General features: G+C 34.8%; 1 pseudogene; it reads left to right on the forward strand.

Annotated features, from left to right (window-relative positions):
* Positions 1 to 517: 517 nt before the first annotated feature.
* LOC128037433 (calpain-type cysteine protease DEK1-like) lies at positions 518 to 5837 on the forward strand (annotated as a pseudogene).
* The last annotated feature ends 4534 nt before the right edge of the window (positions 5838 to 10371 follow it).

Raw genomic sequence — 10371 nt, forward strand, 5'->3', positions numbered from 1 at the left:
ATCCTGGTAAGGCTAACATGGTAGATGACGCCTTAAGCCGTAGGGTTGTATCTAAACTTAGAGCGATGTTTGCTCGTCTTAGCTTGTTTGATGATGGTAGCTTGTTGGCTGAGTTACAAATTAGACCAACGTGGACAAAACATATTAAGGCTCAACAGATGTTGGATAAGTTACTGGTTCCTCATTTTCGTCAGGTTGAGAATGGGGAAACTTCAGATTTTTGGTTGAATAATGAAGGAGTACTGTGTTTCTGTGGAAGAGTCTGTGTACCTAAGGGTAATGATTTGAGGCAGTCTATACTGCGAGAGGCGCATAGTAGTCTTTATGCTATGCATCCAGGCTGGAATAAATTGGATCGAGATCTTCGTGAGTTGTACTAGTGCCCTCGATTGAAGTGTGAAGTAACCGATTTTATGGGTAAGTTTCTAACTTGTCAGCAAGTGAAGGCTGAACATCAGTTACCTTCAGGTTACTTAAGCCAGTTAAAATTCCACTTTGGAAGTGGGAGAGAATAACCATGGATTTTGTGAGTGGGCTACCTTTGACGCCTACTAAGAAGGATTTGGTATGGGTTATTGTGGATCGATTGACTAAATCTGCCCGTTTTATACTTGTCCGTACTGATTACTCCTTGCAGAAGTTGGCTAAACTGTATATGGCTAAGATTGTAAGATTGCATGGGGTACCGGTTTCTATTATATCAGATAGAGATCCCCGGTTTACATCTCGATTTTGGAAGAAGTTATGCGAGGCCTTGGGTACAAGACTGGACTTTAGTACTGTGTTTCATCCCTAGACAGATGGTCAATTTGAAAGGGTGATTCAGATTTTGGAGGATATGTTAAGGTGTTGTGCATTGGGATTCTAAGGCAACTAGGAAGATTGTTTTCCGCTAGTAGAGTTTGTGTACAATAATAGATATCAGTCTAGTATTCAAATGGCACTGTACGAAGCATTATATGGTCGTAGGTGTCGTACCCCTACCTATTGGACTGAGTTGGGCGAGCAGTGAGTTCTGGGGCCAGAGTTGGTTGCTGATACCAAGGAGAAGGTAAAACTGATTCGGGATCAGTTGAAGGAAATGTCTGATAGGCAAAAGTCTTACGTGGATCTTAAACACTGAGAGATTGACTATTCTACGGGGGATTATATGTTTCCCAAGGTTTCTCCTTCGAAGAAGATACTTAAGTTTGGACGGAAGGGTAAGCTTAGCCCTAGGTCCATTGGGCCTTACCGTATATTGAAGCGTGTGGGACCGGTCGCTTATCAACTTGAGTTGCCTCTAGAATTAGACTGAATTCATGATGTGTTCCATGTCTCCATGCTAAGACATTACCGCTTTGATCCCACACACATTGTTCGAGTTCAGGAAATCCAGGTTAGGCCAGATTCGACCTTCGAGGAGGAACCAGTGCAGATTTTGGACCGTGAGGTTAAAGTATTAAGGAAGAAGTCTATTCCTTTAGTCAATGTGCTATGGCTTAATCAGAGTTCAGGGGAAGCCACGTGGGAACCCAAAGTGGGGATGCGATGACAATACCCTCATCTTTTCTGATTAGGTAAATTTCGGGGTCGAAATTTCGTTAAGGGGGGTAGAGTTGTAACGCCCCAAAATTCTAGTATTTAATTTTTGTATGTTTTGACAAACTACTTGTTTGCTTCAGTGGTTGAGTAATTTGGGTGTGTTTGGGAGTGTTTAAAGAGCTTGGGTTCAAGTATTGGCCTTGGTAAAATTTTTAGTTTTTCCTTAAAAATGAATTTGGATGCTAGTTTTTAGGCTTTATAAATAATAGTGTTTATTTTATGTCACAAAAAGGGCTTGTGGTCTAGTGGCAAGGTGGAGTGTTGTGTATTTGTGAGGTTTGAGGTTCAAGTCCTGAGGTGCGCAATGGATTGTTATTTTGCTGCTTGAGTTGTGAAGGTGACAGAGTTGGAGTGGAATACTACCGAAGGAAGTTTGAACTGGTCATGGAGGGAGTTGAGGAGAAATCGATGGAGTAATAAGGGGAGAGATTTGTCGAGAAAATTGAGGAGTTGAGGAAAGGAGGAGTTATGCCGAATTGGGACTTTAGCACTCAAGGAATTTCGGCTAAGGGGAATGCAGGTGCCGAATTGGTCATTCTAGCCATTTGGTGTTGAAGTGTTTCTCTCTTGCACTGGTGAAAATTTTGGTCAGTTTTTGGTTTTGGCATTTGGTACCGATTTTGGCAAATTTCGAGTTGTTTTTGCTCATCTCTATTTTTCCCCTCCTTTTCGCTTTTTGCTGAATCTCTCCATTGCCTTTCTTCTTGTTGGCCAAACCTCTGTCTCCTTTTCTACTCTTCTTTGCCAAAAGTTTCCTTCCTTTTTCCCTCTCCACTTTGCTGCTTACTTTCTCGTTCTTATTTTCCCAAACCCCAATATCTACTCTTTCTTCTTTAGGCCAAATCCTTGTTGCCAAATTCAACATCTAGTTTCCCTCATCTTTTGTTTATTTTTCCTAATCAACTTCTTCCCCTCTTGATTCTTTTGATCATCGTTTTCCCCTTCTTTTTTGGGGCCAATCGTCAGGCTACTTCTTACCGTAGTACTCTCGCACTTTGGGTAAGTATGGTAAAATAAATGCTTTTCCTTGATCAAATCAATTTAGGTGCTTCTCAATTATAGTTTGTGCCTAGGAATCTTAAGAAGGGACGAGGGTTGGCGACTACCTGAGTAACCGAACCGTTCTTCTTCCCTCGATCATAGTTGGGTAAGTGAGCGATCTTGATGACTTAAGTGTAATTAACTGTGTAACAGTGTAATCGATTAACGAAGTTGATTGCCAAATATAGGTTCGGCGTCCGTGGATTTAACGCGTCTTCAGAATCAGGTGTTTATCCACACCATCATTACTTCGAATCGGCACAAGTTGAAAAGCCAAAAACACGGCAACCGCTCCCACATGAGTGTGCGACTGCTTGTGCGGAAAACTGAGCCACAATGGGTAAAATTACCAAAATACCTTCGATGGGTAAAATTACCGAAATACCCTCGATGGGTAAAATTATCGAAATACCCCTGAAGGGTAAAAATTACCAAACTACCCCTAAAAGGTAATAATTACTGAAATATCCTCGAAGGGTAGAATTACTAAAATACCCCAGAAAGGTAGAATGACCGTTATACCCCTAGGAGAATAAATGACTGTTATGGCTTTATGCTATGTATGACCGTATGCTTTATGACATTTATATGATTGTTACTGAGTATGACATATTGCATGCATGTATAATTTATGACATGGCATACTGCATGCGTTGGGATTCTGGTATGGAGGAAGTTCTGTTTCAGGTGGCTCTGCCACACATACTGATATTGGTGGCTCTGCCATAATTACCGTTACTAGTGGCGTTGCCACATATACTGTACTGGCAGCTCTGCTGCGTTATTATTATTGGCAACTATGCTGCAATATTAGTGTGTGGGATGGGTGGGTCGACTTTGTCCCTACATGGTGTGTTGGATTGGTATGGGTGGGGTGTTGGCTAGATTGGGGTGGGTTTTGCATTCTTGCACCATACTGATATTGTATTAGGCTTAGGTTCACACTATTTCTTTATTGGGCTAAGGCCCACACTGTACTGAGTCTAATTAGGGCTCAGGCCCAGACTGATACTGCGTGATGGAGGATTACACACTGAGTTCTCGTAACTTACGCTTTTTTCTGACTGTGTAGGTAATCCCTATCCTTAGATGATTTGGAGCTATGAGGGACTCAGAGGTGGCCACACATTCGCTAATATTCTATTCTAGACCAGTTATTAAAATTTTACTTTGTGGTGACTTTTATGGAATAAGGCCTCTGGTGTTTTAAATTTTCTTTTAATTGGGTTTTTAATTATTTATTTTGAATTGCTTAACGGATACAAATAATTTTTCACAACAAAAAACTAATTTTCAAGGCAAACACGTATTTTCAACTTTAAGACAACTGTAAATAGAGTAGCTTCCGCAAATTTAAACCTGCAATAACAAATCGTTTTAGCGTGTGGTGTTTTTTTTATAACTTACCAAATAGTTCTAAGAAGAAAAAACTAATTGGATTTTTACCGAACGATTTTCCCCATCAGACTTTGATTTCATAAAACTCTTTTATGTGACAAGTTAGATTCGGTCGTAACGTCTAGGCCGGGTTTGAGGTGTTACATATAGGGTGGAATGTCTATTTGGTTTGTAGTTGATTATGACAAGCCTTGGTGTTCCTTAATGCTTTTGTTGATGGTATATATATGAGGTGCATTTATATGATGTTAATGCTTATGCATGGCCTTTTGAATTTGGGAAGGAAATGAATGAAATTATGATGTTAAATTGATTTTAGGTTAAATGTTTGAAATGTGGTACCTTTGCATGGCACATTGGTTTGTTATTTAGGTGTTGAATGGATGAGATTGTTGTCTTTTGTGGTTAGGTAATTTCTTGGCATGAATTGAATTTGCTAAGATGAGATTATTACCATTATTGAGATAAGTATCGATACTTTGGCATTTGGTATTGTCGCATGTGAAATGATATGAGATTTTGTGCAAGTATACACGTTGATTCAAGTAATAAAGTGATGAGTGAGTATTGTTCCCACGAGGATCGAATTGAGGCACAAAAGTGGTCTAATTATTATAATAAAATGCAATTAATGCTATAGAAAAGTCAATGATAAATATGTGGTGGCAATTAGTGCAATAATGGTGTAAGCAATACGTGATATGAATGAATAACTTGAAATGTTATGACTAAAGTGAAAGTAGAAATGTAACGGTAATAATGAGAGTGATTATCCGAATAAATTGTAAATAAAGAAATAAACAACTAAATATGCTGTGACGAAGATACTACTTCAAAGAATAAAATGTAGAGATGCTGGCTAATCATAATATTAGGCAAAGGTATTGTTTACCTGGTTGTAATAATGGCTGGCATTACTTTATTATTGGCATTTTATTAAATTATGCTATGATTGAGGACTCAATGGCAAAACTCAATTGTTCTTGCTTTTCTGTTTCTGTTGGTTGTTACTTTGATTTGTGCATAAGAGCTTTGTGCCATTTATGTCACACCTGGTTCCAGTGCGTCTGAGCGATAATTTCCTTCTGGATTTCTTTAGTGTATTAGCAATTGCCTTAACAATCAAGATGCTTTTTATATGCCACATGATCTTTGATGGAAATGTCTTGGATGTGGATGAGTATGTTTAGAGAGCACATAAATTTGCATGCTCTAATAGTATATAAATGAATCATGTGTTTTATTTACCAGAACCACCAGGCCTAAACGAGTTATACCCTCGGGAGTTTAGTAGGGCTTTACCTCTTGGACTTCTTTACCTTGGCTTCCTTATTGTTCTTCTTGTCTATTCTATCTTATATCGTTTGACTGTAAAAGGTGCACTTTGGCTTGGGGCTATTACATTTGTTGCGATTATAACTCCTGACTGGAGCACGGAAGCATGCTTGTATAGGTTTCAACTTTTTAAAAATAATATTATTGTACTTATTGTTGCTGGAACTACATAGATTTTTCTCATTTACTTTGGAGTTTATTATTGGTACTTGGGGCATTGTATTAGCTATGCAGTTGTAGCATCTGTCTTATTAGATGCGGTGCTTTTTTGCCATCTTTCAGCCACAAACCCGTTAGCTGCTCGAATAGATGCCTTGCAGAGCACCGTGATTCGTCTAAGGGAAGGTTTTCATAGGAAGGAGTATAATAGTTCTTCTAGTTCATTTGATGGAATTTCTTCGATCTTAATTATCTTGTATGAGAATGTCTACAACCGAATTAAAATAATTTTAGATTTAGTTATAAGGATTAATCGATAGAGATTATAAGGAGTATAATATTCTCGCAACATTAATGGATCTGAACAATCAAGCCTTTTAGCCACATATTGATAGATTAATCACTAAGAATCTTTCAATAATTGTATTGCCAAGGATGAATTCATTATAAGAAAACTATTAAATTTCTTTGATCAGATAAGTGCCAACAAAGTTTTGACCAATTGAAAATTCTATTGACAGAAGTTTCAATTTAAAATTAGTCTACATTAGGGAAGATATTCAGTGTTGACGGTAGTGTTTAACTGGTAGCTTTGAATTATGCTTGTTCGATTAGTATAGGCATAAGAGTTAAATTGTTAATTCTTTAGAGAATTTATGAGATGCATAAAAAATTGAATTTGTTAGCTAAACTGGAATAGATTCAGAAAAATAGATTGCTAATACAGTACAAATTGGATAATAGTTTATATTTCTGAATTCAAATGTATGAATTGAATAATTCTGAGATTATAAAGAGATATTACAAGAGGCTTATTGCAGTGTTTGTTTGTTTCAGTTAGATATGGCAAACTGTGAAATGATTTGAGATGAAGTTACCGGTAACTGGGAATAAAACGTAAAATTTTAGAGTTTGTATCGAGATATCTAGTATGTCAAAGTTGAATATCAAGTCCTATTTGAGATGTTATGGTTTGTTATAATTTTTTATGGGATATGAAGGCGAGTTGATGGGTTTCGTATCTAAACAATCGTTGACATTGAGGAAGGGAGAATCGATTAGGATTATTATTGTCAGATTAATGAAAATGGCTCATTTTTTTATTATTCTGTTCAAAGAAAATTATTCGTTTGAAAGCTAGTTGAGTTGTATGTACCCATAATTCATGAAGCTATGGTGTAAATAGATGGAAAGTCAAGATGGGTAATTTAGATTCTGGAGGATGTATATTACCGTGATATATCATCGAGTTCTAAGGTAACTAGGAAAATATTTACTGTTGGTTGACTTTGTTATAATAACCGTTATCAGTCTTGTCATGATAATCATTGGCAAACATATTTCACTTATAAGACAGAAGAATGTATAAGTTTATAGTAACCAAACTTTTTTTAGGTAAGAAATTTTGAGGACGAAAATTTTTAAGGCGGAAGAATTGCAATAGTTCATTTTTTAGTAGTGTTAGAAACAGTGGTTTCGGGGCCACAAATTTGATGAAAAAATATATAAATATTATTATTCAATATTTAAGAGTCTAATATAATGTTATAATAAGGTTTGATTTGATAATTTATGTTATTTAATCGAATAATTAGGTTCAAGCGGTAAATCTTTAAAGTCAAGTGGGTTTAGAAAATGAGGTATCAGGACCTCGTTTAAATAAACTAAGCCCGTAGATATTTTAGAAAATATTTACGAACCGTTATTAGGGTAATATTAAATTTTGGTTAAGAAATTTTAGTGTTTAAATAGTAATTAAGTGAAAAAGGGCTAAATTGTAAACTATGCAAAAGTTGAATTCTATATGTTAAAGGAGTCAAAGGACTTAGTGGGTAATTATACCATGTATATTGGTAGTGGACAAGGATGGGCATGGTTTTCTCATTTTTAAGCTTATTACAATAAGGGTAAAATGGTAATTAATTAATAAATTAAGATAAAACAAAGATGAAAACCATATCATCTTCTCCAAGTAGATGAACAGCCAAATTCCCATGGAAAGAAACCAAACTATTCGACCATGCTTGGTTCTTCATGCATGGTGAGTAATTTTTGCCCTTTTTTTAATAATTTTTATGTTTTTGAGCTTGTGTTAGCTTAATCTAGCTAACCCGAGGGTCAAATTCTAAAATTATTAAATGTAATAATTTGTTCCATGGATGAATTTACTATGTTTTTGAAGTTTTATGATAGATTGTTAAGCTTGGTTCTTAAATAAACAAGTTTTGTTAAATGATTTTGATAATTTTAACATTTAGGGATTAAATTGTTGAAATAGTAAAGTTTAAGGTAAATTGTGGAAAATGAGGAAAAGGATGGGCTAATATGGAACCTTAAGAAAATCAGTTAAAATGAAATTTTATTAGTTTTTGTGAAATTTCAATTTTGGGTTTAGAGACTAAATTGCATAAAAGTTAAAATATTATGGGTAATTTTGTAAATTTCCCAATAATAAGAGTTATATGTTAAATTAATTATTTTAAGTTATTGAATGGTTTAATTGAGTGAAACATTATTATTTAGATCACAAAATGAACCAAACGGATCAAAATCGAGGAAAAGTTAAGTGTTGGATTAGTCGTCGACTTTGTTGTTACAACTGTATTTGTCGAGGTAAATTGTATAAATACATGTGAAATTTTATATGTTGTTATATTATATTAAATATTGAAATCAAATTCACATAAAAGTGATTAATGGATGGTGATGATCCTTATGATGGCACATTTACTGTATGAATATATTTTGAATTCATATTATGTGTACAAAAGCGATGAAGTTCCTTTGATTGATAAATTAGTATAGAGGTAACGGATTACAAAAAATGCCCGGTTGAATGTAGTAATCACTAGGATACGATTGGCATGCCAATAGGGTTAGTATGCGTGCTTGAACGGGATTTGCACTTCGGTGCCTCTGTTTGCACTTCGGTGCCCCTGTACACACTTCGGTGTCCTTGTTCGCACTACGATGCCCTTGGTTGCACATTTGTGCTCCTATTTGCCCTTCAGTGCCCTTGTTATGCATCTATAATACCTCCGATGTGGTGTAGTTACTCGAGTATCCGAGTCAAGTTACTAGTTCATTAGGCTATTAAATAATTGAATTACAATCTATTAATGTGCTTATATATATTATGACATATTTATAGTATTGATAAGTGAAAGATATTGTAACGAGTTTCTTAGTTATAAGCATAGTTTGTTACCTTAAGTAAATGTGATTTAGGGTCTGGAAAAGTCATTTGAAATGGACTTTGTGTTGATGTATTTGGATTGGAAAAGGTAACATTTGAATTATGTGGATTAATAATTTATATAGTGAAATTCTTTTCATGATATGAACGAGTAATTAAAGTTTTACAGAGTATATAACTATATGAAATGATCTATGATTTAAAGTCAGGATATGGAACAATATGATAAGCATAGTTAAAAGAAAATGAAGGTATACGGTAGTCATATGATAGACGAATGGTGAAATTGAAATGCTTGGCATGTTATATGCCTTGAATGGGTCGGAATTGTACGCATATTGCTTTAGCTACTAACCTTGTGAGGTTTGGTGTATAGGAAAAGGGAAATATGATCTATGGCTAAATGGAATTACTCATAGTTGATTAATATATTACAACTTGTGAGTTTAACTCCTTTTATACAAGCTTACTAAGTATTAGTTGCTTATATAGTTGTTTTCTTGTTTTGTAGATCATCGAAAAGCTCAAACGGTTGGAAACTTTGTCAGAGTACGATCACACTATCCATCGAATTAATTTGGTAGCTTTTGAACATATTGAAATGGTTGTAAGTGGCATGTATAGGGTGGAATCTCTATTTGGTTTGTATTTGATTATGTCAAGCCTTGGTGTTCCTTAATGCTATTGTTGATGGTATATATTTATGATGTGCACTTACATGATGTTAATGGTTGTGCATGGCCTTTTGAATTTAGGAAGGAAATGAATGAACTTATGATGTTAAATTGATTTTAGGTTAAATGTTTGAATTTAGGTGTTTGAATGGATGAAATTGTTATCTTTTGTGGTTAGGTAATTTCTTGGCATGAATTGAATTTTCTAAGATGAGATTTTTACCATTATTGAGAAAAGTATCGATACTTTGGCAATTGGCATCAATACTTGACCAAATGAACAGTATTCACACAAAACATAATGGTATCGATTTTCAATTGAGTATCGATACTTATTCATAAAAGATCAATACCATCAACTAATTATCGGTACCATTGTTTTACAAAGAAAAACATAATTGAATTTTGGTATCGATTTTTCTGTAAGGTACCGATTGGGTATCGATATCAACTATGGAATTTTCGTTCTAGCTTTAAAACTTAATGTTTTTGAGACTTAAACCTAATATATGTTTGAAGTTTAAAATTAGACCTTTATAGAGTTCTGTAATTAAAATCATATATATTAGCTTACATGTTATTGACATTTTAAATGTTAGAGTGACTGTGCTATGAATAGAACTAGTTATTGTATGCTTTTAAATTATTTGCATAACTGTTCTAGAATGATGTGAAGTGTTCTATATTGCTCGGTAACACCCATAACTCTAACCCGGTAATGGAGATAGGTTGAGGGTGTTACACTATTTATTTGGTCACCCAATATTTTGGGTACTTTTATTTTGCTCACTCAAATAAAAATACTTCTAATTTGATCTTTACCGTGAAAATTTTCTTTCATTTTAACCAATTATTATCTCATAGCCTCTAACTAATTAACCAATTTGTTGATACTCGCTTATCTCTTGAACTTGCTTATCTCCCGTCCTCACTTTCTCAACCAGGATAAATTACAATTTACTCGATGAAATTATCTCTCGACCT

Source organism: Gossypium raimondii, unplaced genomic scaffold (genome assembly GCF_025698545.1).
Source record: "Gossypium raimondii isolate GPD5lz unplaced genomic scaffold, ASM2569854v1 Contig00258, whole genome shotgun sequence".
Taxonomy (NCBI): domain Eukaryota; kingdom Viridiplantae; phylum Streptophyta; class Magnoliopsida; order Malvales; family Malvaceae; genus Gossypium; species Gossypium raimondii.